The sequence below is a fragment of the Bos javanicus genome, chromosome 3 (genome assembly GCF_032452875.1).
Source record: "Bos javanicus breed banteng chromosome 3, ARS-OSU_banteng_1.0, whole genome shotgun sequence".
Lineage (NCBI taxonomy): Eukaryota > Metazoa > Chordata > Mammalia > Artiodactyla > Bovidae > Bos > Bos javanicus.
The window spans coordinates 12,516,601-12,528,150 of NC_083870.1; the positions used below are offsets into that span (position 1 = coordinate 12,516,601).

The 11,550-nt window shown below is 38.5% G+C and overlaps 1 pseudogene; it reads left to right on the plus strand.

The window, feature by feature from the left end:
* Positions 1-647: 647 nt before the first annotated feature.
* LOC133245280 (small ribosomal subunit protein uS8-like) lies at positions 648-1,497 on the plus strand (annotated as a pseudogene).
* The last annotated feature ends 10,053 nt before the right edge of the window (positions 1,498-11,550 follow it).

Genomic DNA, 11,550 nt, shown 5'->3' on the forward strand with positions numbered 1-11,550 from the left:
TTCTTTCTCAAAATTGCTTTGGCTATTTGTGTTTTTTTGTGTTCCCACATGAAATTCAGAATTGTTTTTTTTCTAATTCTATTTCTGAAAAATGCCATTGGAATTTTGCTAGTAATTGCATTGAATCTGTAGATCACCTTGAGTAGTAAGGACATTTTAACTCTATCGTCTTTCACTTCATGAACATGATGAGATATCTTTCCATTTGTTTACATCTTGTTTCACCAATACTTTTTGGCTTTCTGTAGACAAGTTTTTCATCTTTTAAAAGTTTAATTCCATGTTTTTTATTTCTTTTGTTGCTATTTTAAGTTGGATTGTTTTCCTAATTGCATTTTCAGATAGTTTATTCTTAGAGTACAGAAATGCAACTGATTTTTGTATGTTGACTTTGTATACTACAACTGTGCTGAATTGGTGTATTAGTTTTAACATGCATATTGATCACTGATATATCTTCAGTGTCCACAGCAGTACTTGTGGGCATTTAGTAGATAATAAACAAACATTTGCAGAATTAATTTATTATTTCAGATATAAATTATAAGTCTATCTGTAAAATGAATTTTCCTAAGAGAAATTGTTGGGGTAAATATATATCTTAAAATGAATATTAGCTCTTTCTGCCATCTTTCCATGACACCAGAATGGTGTGCATGAATGTCCTGGCTAATGCTCTCAAGAGTATCAGCAATGCCAAAAAGAGAGGCAAACACCAGGTCCTTTATTAGGTCATGCTCCAAAGTCATCAATCAGCTTTCTAACTGTGATGATGAAGCATGGTTACATTGGCAAATTTGAAATCATTGATGATCACAGGGCTGGGAAAACTGTTGTGAACCTCACAAGCAGGCTAAATAAGTGTGGAGTGATCAGTTCCAGATATGATGTGCAACTCAAAGGTCTAGAAAAATGGCAGAATAACCTGCTTGCATCCTGTCAGTTTGGTTTCATTGTACTGACAACCTTAGCTGGCATCATGGACCAGGAAGAAGCAAGACAAAAACACACAGGAGGGAAAATCCTTGGATTCTTTTTCTAGGGATGTAATACATGCAAATAAAATGCCTCAGAGGGCAAAATAAAAGGAATACTAGAATATCATCAATGGAGCTGTTACAATGTATGGAAATACGCTTTCCTCCCACAGCCTTAGCAAAAGATTATCTTTGCAAATCTGATAGTATTTCAGTGTATTTTAATTCACATTTTCCCTAATATGAGTAAAGCTGAGTGCCATAGATGTTTTTATTTTTTAAATTGTCTCTCAATATTTGTTGCTCCCCCTACCCTGTTTAGACCCGATTTTATTCTTTCCAGGTCTCCACAAAATTTTCCAATCTGATTAATTGAGCAATCCTTCTTTCCCCCATTAATATTACCTTGTTACCATGTACTAAATTCTCATGTATTTGATTATTTATCTTGTAATTAGTGACGTTTATAAATCAACAGAGTTCAGTTTTAGTGATGAGCACCTACAAAAACTTCTTTAGATTGAAGTCTTCTTAGAAAAGAATAAGATGAACAGGTTTTGAATGTTTAGTTTGATGTATTTTGACAACTGTATTTACTTAATTATTATCTCCCCTCCAACATAGAACATATCCATCACCCCAAGAAGTCCCCATAAATCACTTTCTGATCAGTGTGCAATGCCTACCTTAAACCAATCTCTTTCTGATTTACCACTTCTAATTACTTTTGCCTGATACTGGATATCATACAAACAGAATCATACATTATCTCCTCTTTTGTTCTTTTTTTTTTTTTTAATTGACACAATATTTTTGAGAATAAATGAATAAATTTTGCCTATATTACTACATTGTGTGTTTTAATTGCTTAGTATTTTACCACTATATGAACATATCATAATTTATTTCTTCATCCTATTGACAAACATTTGGGTTGTTTCTAGTTTTTGGCTATTATGAATAGGTCATTAAAAACATTCTTGTACAAGTCTTTTTGAGGACATGTATTTTTATGGAATATAGGAGAAATATCTAGGAATGTAAATTCTGGATCACCAGGTAGATGTGTTTTTAAATTTAGAAACTGCTGAACAGTCCTTTGAAGTAATTACACCAGTTTATACTATCACTAGCAATGTGTGCGAGTCTCAGTTGCTTCACATTCTTACCACCATTTAATGTTATCAGTTTTTAAAAACTATGAGCATTCTGATAAGCATTTCATTATGCACTTTACTGTGGTCTGAGTTTACTAGATGATTAACGAATAGTCTTAAGCATATTTTCATGTCTATATTGATCATTTGTATATTTTCTTTTGTCAAAGCATGCTTAACGATTTTGCTCAGTTTTTATTGGATTGCTCATTTTAATTTTTTTGTAAAAATTCTTCATAAGTCTAGGTACATTTTCCCCCTATTCTGCCCTCTCTAGTTTTTCTTAATTGTGTCTTTTTGCAAGCAAAAAATTAACTCTGACAAGGTCTTATTTATAAGATTTTTAAATAAGCAGAGCATTTTGTGTCCTAAGAAGTCTCTTAGCAGATCTTAGATCATGAAGATATTTTCCTGAGTTTTCTTTCAGAAGTTGGACAGACTGTATTTTCTGTTTAGAAGCGTGGCATATCTCATTTTTATTTCTTTATGGAGAATAGACATCTTAACAGTGTTAAGCCTACACTTCTACTTTCTAATTCTATTTCTTAGTCTTCAATTTCTCTTAGCAATACTCTGTAGCTTTCGGTATACAGGTATTGTATGTATGATGTATGTATTTCATTAGATCATTTACTAGGTACTTAATGTATTTTGATGTTATTGTAAACGGTGTTGTTAAAAAAATTTTCTTTTTCCTTTTAGTTGTGCTGAGCCACTTGTGGGATCTTAGTTCCATGACCAGGCATTGAACCTGGACCCACAGTGGTGAAAGTGCTGAGTTCTACCCACTGGACCTAACCACTCTGTGAAATTTTATTTTCTGTTTTTTGGTTCCCAGTATATTGAAGAGCAGCTGACTTTGTATTTTGACCTTGAATCCCCAGTATTGCTAAATTGTTAGTTCTAATAGGTTATATAGGTTTATTATGGACACAATCATATTGTTAAAAAGTAACAAGAGTTTTACTGATTTATTCTTTAAAATGTGCATGCCTTTTATCATTTTTGTCATATTGCACAAAGGCTAGGACAATGGTACAATGTAGAATATAAGTGGTGAGGGTAGACTGTTAGAACAGCCTTCTTTACTTCTTCAAAGTTATTGTTTATTGGCTTAAGGAACTTTTCTTTCATTTCTAGTTTACTGAGATTTTTGTATGATTTGAATCAGGTATTCAGATTAAATGGAGCTATTGAGAGGGTTCCACTCTCTTGGTCTTAGTCTCTTAGAATCTGTGGGAATAAAGAGTACTTGAATTATGTTCCCTGAACCCCATATGGGTCATTCATGTGAGAGATTTGACTGGAGGAGAGAAGTGAACAGATCTTGGCAGAGAGAAGTTTCAAAAGCTTTGCTGTTTGTATTAGTTATCTTTTTTTTTTTTTTTTTAATGAGAAAACTAAGGTCCAAAGAGATCCTCTAACTTGTTCAAGATCATACATGTTAGCATAATAGCTGTTAATACTTGATATGGCTTTAGAAGAAGCAGTGTAAAGGCAAGATTTTAATGCACAGAGAAAAGTCAAAAGTGGGCATTTGTGGTCGCTACCTGACAAATCTACACAAAAGTGCACCCTGACCCAGAACTTTCCCTCCATGTTAGGATCATTACTTTGGGCCAGTTCCTGCAAATCTGGGGAAGACCCACCTCAGTTATGTGCTGTAACAGGGTGTGTGGAACAGGTACCACAATGTGCTAGAAGAAATCAGGATCCAGTGTTCTACTGGCAGCTCTGCCATTGCTGCACTGTGTGACCCCTGCCACTGGTATTTCACGTCTATGGCTTTCAGTTTCCATTTGAATAGAAGGGGCTTGAATTAAACCAGGAAGGAGACCTTAATGGATGGTTTATTTATAGGTTCAAAGCCACCATATGGCCCCCCTCAAAGAAGTAAAACAATAATGTATAAGCCATGGGAAGAGCTCTCTGACTCAAAAATCTCTTCTATTCTTCCCTTCTTTCTTTGCCTACTTCAAAAATATCAACAGTGCTTTCTTACCTACAAGGCTAAACTTGGTCATTTTTGTACAGAAGGATAAAACCCCCGGACCTCTTGGTTTCTAAGTTTCCTTCCAGCTCCAATATTCAGATGATCTTCTCTTTGGTCCTTAGGTTTGAAATTCTTTCATCTAATTAAGGTCTGTTAGTCACTACACCAAGTTTGCTTATCAATGGGTAATAAAATGACCTATATGAGTTAATTCATATAGAACTCCTAGAAAAGTGTCTGGCATTTGTTAAGGGCTCTGCAACTGTTGCAGGAAGGGGGACCCCTTCCAGGACCCAAGAGTGGGCTCTTGTCTAACACTTGGAAATGAGATGTCCAATGAGACACATGAGCTGACAAAGCAAAAGACTTTGCTGGGAAGGGATGTCCAATGGGATCATATGATTAACTGCATAATAGAGGGTATAAAAAAGCAACTGCTGGGCCTTGAAGTCCAATGAATGATTTGCTCCAATTGGTGTATTTGGTTTTCAATAATAGGGATATGGCCCAAAAGGCTGAATGCAGAGAAATATGCAAAAGACCCAAATGATTGCAATGCCTTTGTCCCTCAAAGACCACCAATTAGGAGGCTGCCTTCTGGTCCTGGCAGACCACAAGGCCCATGGGTACCCGTACAAGGCCAGTGTATCTTGTATGGACAAAAGGGGCACTGGAGGAAGGATTGTGATTGATGTGTCCTTTGCAAACAGCCAGGGCATTGGCAGAGGGAATGCCCCAGATGCCAGGGAGCAATGGGGGCCCCTCAGCCATCGATAGTTTTGCAATCAAAAGAAGACTAATGGTGCCGAGGCTTAAAGTGGCTCTGCCTAGAAATATTATCTACAAAACTAATGTCTAGCTTCAAGCCATCATTGATGTGGCTGGCCATTTGGTAGAATTTCTTATAGACACTGGTGCAGCCTTCTCAGTCTTAACCCAAAGGATTGGAAACCTTAGCAATCATAAGGAATATGTAATAGGGTTGTCAGAAAGAAATGGGCAGTTTTCTGGAGCCCATTTTGTGCAATTCTAATGGTCAGTTTTTACATTTGCTTCTGTTTGTGCCTCATTGTCCCATCCCTTTAATGGGAAGAAATTTATTAACTAAGTTAGAGGCCACTGTTTCTCAAGGGGCAAAGGAACCACCCTCCTTTCCAAATAGTTCTTACAGGAAGCAGAAAGGGACAGATTGAATTTGAAGTTGAGATATACCTTAGTATACCCTGGAATATGTAATATCAAGGTTCCAGGCCTGGTCAAAGGTATCCAGCCAACGGTTACTAAACAAGATTCTAAAAAAAAAAAAAAAAAAAAAGCTGTAGTTCACCATGGGGAACATCAGTCTCAGATTCCCAGGTCTAAATTGAAAAAAATTGCTGAGCTGACCAAGAAGCAAAGAAAGCAGCTCAAATACCAACAGATAAAATACAGGCAGTTTTAATAGCCCCAGACTTGATAGAGGAAATGCCACAGCCTTGCTATACCAAGGAGATTGGGGTAAAAATAGGAGGTTAATGAGTCAAGAGAGAAGCCATAGGATTATTTGGTATGCTATGTTAAACATAATCATTTGTAATTCTGATTATTGTAACCAATCTTTATTGATTACATTAGCCATGTCTTTTAAGTCTTTTGTCATTTATAGATATTTTTGTACCCTGGTGCTAGTTCAAATAGTGCTTTATCATCAAGAAGATTCATAAGAAGGCTAAGGAAACAGTTACAACAGTTTCACATCAAGATGATGGCTCTGTGGGGATTCCAGCCCATATGGATTAAAACAAGGAGCTGCCCTGCCCTTGGGACCCCTGGATCAGGTATTAGAGATTTTTACTCCCTGACAGGCAGGGTTAACGCCCCTACTCAGCCTTGAAGCAATTACAGAAAATGAACCATCCTCCTTCTGCTTCTCATAAGAATGTGGGAGTAAAATCTCTCAGGTGGGGATTGAAACAGGAGGTAAGGGGGCAGGGTACAACTTTTCAAAGAATGACATAGCCCGGGGATACAACATAAAAGGATTAGAATCAAATGGGTCCAAGATGGCAGACAAATCAATTTAGACTAGACCTTGATCCTCAATCAGCAAGCTAAATGACACATGCAGAGGTGCCATGACAGTTCCAAGGCACAATCAAAAGACAAAAAGTGGGCAGTGGCCCAACTTCTGGAGATCTCCACCCCTTCCTCAAAATAGTTGGAATAATTCTCCCACTCATTAGCCTATGAAATTACCCAGCCCATAAAAGCTAACCACACCACATTTTGGGGCTGCCAGAGTTGCCTCTGAGATGGCCTAAATTCTGTCTTTGGAGTGTGTTTCTCTCTAAAAAATCCACTTAGTAGCTATCACTTTGTCTCTCACTGAATTCTTCCTGCAATGAGACATTAAGAACCTGAACTTCATTAGGTCCTCAAACTGGGTACTGTGGATTTTGGCTGGGTTTGAGTCCCAACCATGTGGATTAGAGTCCCAAGCAGGGTTTTAGCTAGTTTTGAGTCCCAGACACATGGGTTAGAGTCCCAAACTGGGTTTTGGCTGGGTTTGAATTCCAGCCATGTGGGTTCAAGTCCCAGTTGAAGGTAAACAGTTTCACAGCTGTAGGTTATTTCCATTAATATTTCTTTCACAGTGGCAGAAATTTATGGAGAGTTGTCCAAGTGTTACACAAATTTATAGAATTGCTCAAGTGTTGCACAACATCTGGGGAAAAGATCCAAGGGAAAGAAGTCTTGTGGTGTGGGTGGGGACATGGTCAGTTCTTAGAAACAGTCTTCTCAGGGTTCACAGTTGGATCCTGCCCTGGGTGTGGTTCTTATTAATACATTGATATTTTTCACTTTGAGTGAGACTTGAGCCTTAAATGGACTTTGGTAGTTCCAGTTGTTAATATCAGAGCCTCCAAGATTGGATAAAACTTTTCAGATCTGAACCCCCATTGTTTGCTGAATAACCCAAAGGCAGGCAGCAGGGAGGCTTTGTACAGTTTTCCATACAAATGAGGCAAAAACAACTACCCTTTGTTACCAGCTGCAAGCTGCAACAAAAACATCTCCATTATCTCCCTTGGATCTACAAGTCACATCAGGCCCTAACGGGGTGAAAATGTATTGAATTTCTTTGGGTAGAAATTTCTCCCAAGATATCCCTATTAGCCAGTTGCTTTGCTTAATTGCAGAAACATGTAAATCTTGTTGCTAATTTCTGTTATCCAATAGAGAAGACAGTGTTCACTGTAGGCTTATTCTCACCAAACCACACTGACTTTCAGATCAAGCACATTTTTTTCTTATGAATCAGCAAGGGTCAGAACTCAAAATTAAGATGTGATTGGTTATGAAGATAAAAAAGAAAGTTTAAATTCTTTCACATCTGAGTTGTGGCATGAAAGCTTAATCTATCCTTCACATATGTCTGATATTGAAATGTAAAGTACCCAATATCAGACCATTCGTGTTTTCAAAACAAACATTCATTGGCATAAACCAGAGTTTTCGTTGTGAATGGGAGTCACATTATGACCAGCATGCCCTTTGTACCCTGTCCTTTTCTCCCCTGTGACCCAGATAGTGTTTTGGTCACCAGTATTTTGGTCACCTGATGCAAATAGCCAACTCATTGGAAAAGCCCCCAATGCTGGGTAGGATTGAGGGCAGAAGGAGAAGAGGGCATCAGAGGATGAGATGGCTGGATGGCATCACCAATGCAATGGACATGAACTTGGGCAAGCTCCAGGAGATGGTGAGGGACAGCGAGGCCTGGCATGCTGCAGTCCATGGAGTTGCAAAGAGTTGGACATAACTGAGTGACTGAACAGCAACAACCTGGACAGTAGTCATCTCTGCCACAAACTTTTTTCTCCTAATGCCCAATTTTACAGTACTCATCTCTTATTTCCAAAGTGAACCTCTCTTCACAAAGCATTATTGAGTTGTTAAAGTTCAGTTTATTAGGTTTCTTCTTTTTCAGAAATTAATTTTATTATTTTTAGTAACTTATCCTTTATTGAATCTTTTTGCTTTTCACCATTAAAAGAAATCTGTAGGACGTCGTCTAAAATTTCCAATCATTTTTAGGTATCAATAAGTAGTCATCAACTCAAATAAAGAAAAGAAGAAATGAAAGAAAATGATGGGGAATTCCCTGGAAGTCCAGGGAATACAGAGTCTTAGACATTGTACCACCAGCGAAGTCCCTGTGTCATTTTGTTTCTGAGTTGTATCACATTTATTGATTTGTGTAATGCTGTGCTATCTTGCACCCCAAGAATAACTTCCACTTGATTGTGGTTTATGATCCTCTAATATGCTGTTGAATTCTGTTTGCTAGTATATATTGTTGAGGATTTTTGCATCTATGTTTTTCTGGGTTAAGTGTGTACTTGTGTACTCAGTCATGTCTGGGATATTGGCTGGTAATTTTCTTTACTTTTAGTTTCCTTGTCTGTCTTTAGTCCAAGGGTAAAGTGAAGTCACTCAGTTGTGTCAGACTCTTTGTGACCCCATGGACTGTAGCCTACCCGGCTCCTCTGTCCATGGGATTTTCCAGCAAGAGTACTGGAGTGAGTTACCTTTTCCTTCTCTAGGGGATCTTCCATGCTGGTATTATAAAATGAATTTGAAAGGGTTCCTTCCTCTTTGATCTTTTGGAAGAGTTTGGGGAGGATTGGTATTAATTCATCCTTAAATGTTTGGAAGCATTTTCCTATAAATCCATCTGGTCCTCAATTTCTCTACTTGTGGAGTTTTGATTACTGAGTCAATCTTTTCCACTGTTGAATTTTTAAAGTTTTCTGTTTCTTCATGATTCAGTCTTTATACCTTGTGTGTTTCAGGAATTTATCCATTTCTTCTGGGTTTCCTAAACCATGCATGCATACTAAGTCTCTTCAGTCGTGTCCAACTCTGTGCAATCCTATGGACTGCAGCCTGCCAGGCTCCTCTGTCCATGGGATTCGCCAGGCAAGAATCCTGGCGTGGGTTCCCAGGCCTTACTCTGGGGGATCTTCCTAACCCAGGGACCGAACCCACTTCTCTCACGTCTACCTGCACTGGCCGGCAGGTTCTTTACCACTAGCTCCAATCTATTGTCATGCTATTGTTCATAGTAGTTTCTTATGATCCTTAGTATTTCTGTGATATTAATTGTAATGTCTTCTCTTTCATTTGTGTTTTTATTTATTTGAATCCTCTCTTTTCCTAGTCTAGCTAAAGTTTTGTCAGGTTTTGTTAACCTTTTTATAAAGCTAGCTCTTAGTTTCATTGATCTTTTCTATTACCTCGCTAATCTCTATTTCATTGATTTTTTTTTTTTCCCGTGATCTTTGTTATTCACTTCCTTCTACTAACTTTGGGCTTAATTTGTTCTTTTTCCAGTTTTTTAAGTCCTAATATATGTTCTATCCTGGAGAACAATCTATATGCACTTGAGAAGAAAATATTTTTTTTTTTCCTCTTTTAGGTTTGGTTTATTTGGTCTAATGTGTAGCTTCATTCAATATTTCCATATTGTTTTTCTTTATTGATGATTATCTGCGGTTGAAAGTGGGGTATTGAAGTTTATTATTATTATTAATTATCATTGGCTGTGCTGTGCTGCATAGGGGATCTTAGTTCAGACCTGTGCCCCCTGCAGTGGAAGTGCAGAATGCTAACCACTGGACTCCTGGGGAATTCCTATTATTGTTTTTCTGTCTAATCCTCCCTTTGTATCTGTTGATATTTACACTATGTATTTAGGTGCTCTGATGTTGGCTGCATAGATATTTACAATTTCTATATACTTAAAAAATTTATTGTTTTATTGAAGCATCGTAATGAGGCAGCATAGTGCAGTGACATCCAGTAACCCCTGGGAAACTTCCCAATCTGGAGCTGGTTCATCAGACAGCTCCTCTTGCTCTCTTCTCATGGGTCACATCAGTTCAGTTCAGTTCAGTTGCTCAGTCGTGTCCGACTCTTTGCAACCCCATGAATCACAGCACATCAGGCCTCCCTGTCCATCACCAACTCCAGAAGTTCACTCAAACTCACATCCATCGAGTCTGTGATGCCATCCAGCCATCTCATCCTCTGTCGTCCCCTTCTCCTTCTGCCCCCAATCCCTCCCAGCATCAGGGTCTTTTCCAATGAGTCACATACTGACCTTTTATTCCTACATTACCAGAATAGGGGCTTTTTAAACATGGGAATATCTTTCAGAAGGACTAGGTTTAGGATCAGGGATGTCCAGCCAACTTTGGAGCACAGAAAAACTAATGAAGGCACTAAGAAATGAGCTGGCTTATCTGAGGAATCACTGTATAAGCTACTTGCTTTGCTGTCATTTTTGATTTCCCATTTTAAAAAGGAACATGAAAGTGGATTAAGCAAGATTAAACTAGTTAAATATTTATTCAATAAAAGGCAGAAATGAAAATTGATCATTCTAGCAAAAACAGTATAAATACTCTTTAACAGAACTACCCAAAAGGGTCAAAGTAACTTGTTTAAGGTCATATGGCTATTAAGTGACTGAGTTGGAATTGTAACAAGGTTAGCTTCCCTCCAAAGCACAAGCATTTAGCCTTCACAATGTAATGCCTGTTTGTAAGTAGAGCTGTAGGAAAGTCCAGAAAAGCAGGTTTAAGTACCCTGGGCAGACAGCACACCAAGGCCATAAGGACAGCCAGGGCCAGTCTTCTACCAGCAGGACATGGACAGCCAGGAAGGATGCACACAGGAGAGTCAAGTTTACTGGGTTTCCTCCCTGTGCACTCTACTCTTTTGGCTGCCATCACCCATTCTCCTCTCTCTTGGATTTCTCACTTCAGGTACCTGGGGAGTTAGAGGCCATTAAGACTTTGTCATGTCCTGAGGGAGGCCACAGCTCAGGTGCCCTGCCTGTCCCTTAGCATGCACAAGGGCTCTCAGCCTGACAGAGGCAATGCTGATATTTTAAGAAAGCCTTAGGATCTTTTTCCTGACCGTTTTTAGAATGTTTTTGCAATTTTGAGACTTGGTGACAAGATAATAATAATCATCTATGCTATGCTAAGTCACTTCAGTCGTGTCTGACTCTGTGCGACCCCATAGACAGCAGCCCACCAGGCTCCCCCATCCCTGGGATTCTCCAGGCAAGAACACTGGAGTGGGCTGCCATTTCCTTCTCCAATGCATGAAAGTGAAAAATGAAAGTGAAGTCGCTCAGTCATGTCTGACTCTTAGCGACCCCATGGATCGCAGCCTAACAGGCTCCTCCGTCCATGGGATTTTCCAAGCAAGAGTACTGGAGTGGGGTGCCATTGCCTTCTCCGAATAATCATCTAACCATAAGTAATGGAATCTATTAAGATACCACATGAAAAAACACCTGCAATTATACATCCTCTGAAACAACTTACTTTGTCTTCAGATTTTCTCATGATGAGTTGAAAATAAATGC